The following is a 1,287-nucleotide window of genomic DNA, read 5'->3' as shown; positions in this document are numbered from 1 at the left end:
ACAGAATTATTTGTAACAGGCTTATTACATCATACATTTCTACTGCATCATCCCTCACATTATTTAGTCATTAGTTTTAAGTATAAAGTGACAGAATTACATTATCCAGTCATTAGTTCTAAGGGTAAAGCTACTATATACTATTCTTTTTCATATATCTAGCTGATTTCTATGTATATACTACCTTGTTTCATGTACTCAGCTGATATAGCTTATTTTGATAAATTAATGCGATGTTATTTTAGTTATTGTATTAGTATAGTTTGTGGTTATAAACACATTTATTTACTAATTAGAAATAGAATGTGTACACAAGCGTATATTTTTTATAGAAAGCATACATGTTCATAAGTAGTTTTTAAAGGTAGTATTTGACACAATGAATTAGTGATAATAAATTAGTAATGTGATCAGATATTTATCTATTCATATAGTATTTATGATGTGTAGATATGTTGTTTTTTGATATATATATATATATATATATATATATATATATATATATATATATATGCTCTATGTAAATATCCTACAGCTGTCAGGATGGCCGAGTGGTCTAAGGCGCCAGACTCAGGGTAAAATAATTCTTCCAGTGTAATGGGTATTCTGGTCTCCGAATGGAGGCGTGGGTTCAAATCCCACTTCTGACATTACTTTTGGGTTGGGAGGGTGGCCTAATGGTTAAGGTATTTTCCTTATAAACATATGGTGCAGGGTTTGAGTCTCACAGGGGATAATTGGCTAGGCTTAAAATGGCTCACAAGGGCAGTTAGCTTAGTATGAACCTATGAATGCTGATCGTTTTGCTTTAAAATACTAAATTGAATGATTAGTCTTAACATGTGATAAAGCAATGGAGGTTTTTAAAATTTAACGATCTGATGAAGCTTTAAGTGAAAGTGCTTACCTGGTGCCTGTAAAATAAACTGTTGGATTTTTATTATTTGAGTACGTTTCTACTATTTAAATATGCATTTAATACTGGATAAGCTGCTGCCCAGTGGTTGTCTCTCGGTCATAACTTTTGGAACTTAATACATTTACAGATTAAAGAGCACTTTGCATAATTATTGTACATTAGTCTGAAAGTTAAAATTACACTAACAAAAAATGCAAAGGTATAGACCTGAAATACAAAAAGCATAAGTTTTAGTAAACTATTGTAGCTCATAAATATTCATAGAATATTTCAGACACAAATTTAGGAGGCAGATGTCTATTACAGCACATAAAAGTTAAAAAAGGTAAATAACATTATTAACAAATCTAGATGAAAATTTGCAGACA

At 30.2% G+C, this 1,287-nt stretch overlaps 1 non-coding gene across 1 annotated transcript; it reads left to right on the top strand.

Annotated features, from left to right (window-relative positions):
• The first annotated feature begins 537 nt into the window (after positions 1-537).
• Positions 538-650, top strand: TRNAL-CAG. The gene is made up of 2 exons: positions 538-575; positions 605-650. It is a non-coding gene; the product is annotated as a tRNA-Leu (tRNA).
• The last annotated feature ends 637 nt before the right edge of the window (positions 651-1,287 follow it).

The sequence above is a fragment of the Protopterus annectens genome, chromosome 1.part1, assembly GCF_019279795.1.
Source record: "Protopterus annectens isolate FY-2018-M chromosome 1.part1, PAN1.0, whole genome shotgun sequence".
Lineage (NCBI taxonomy): Eukaryota > Metazoa > Chordata > Ceratodontiformes > Protopteridae > Protopterus > Protopterus annectens.
Note: the sequence above shows the minus strand (reverse complement) of the source record. Positions and strands in the feature narration are given on the sequence as shown.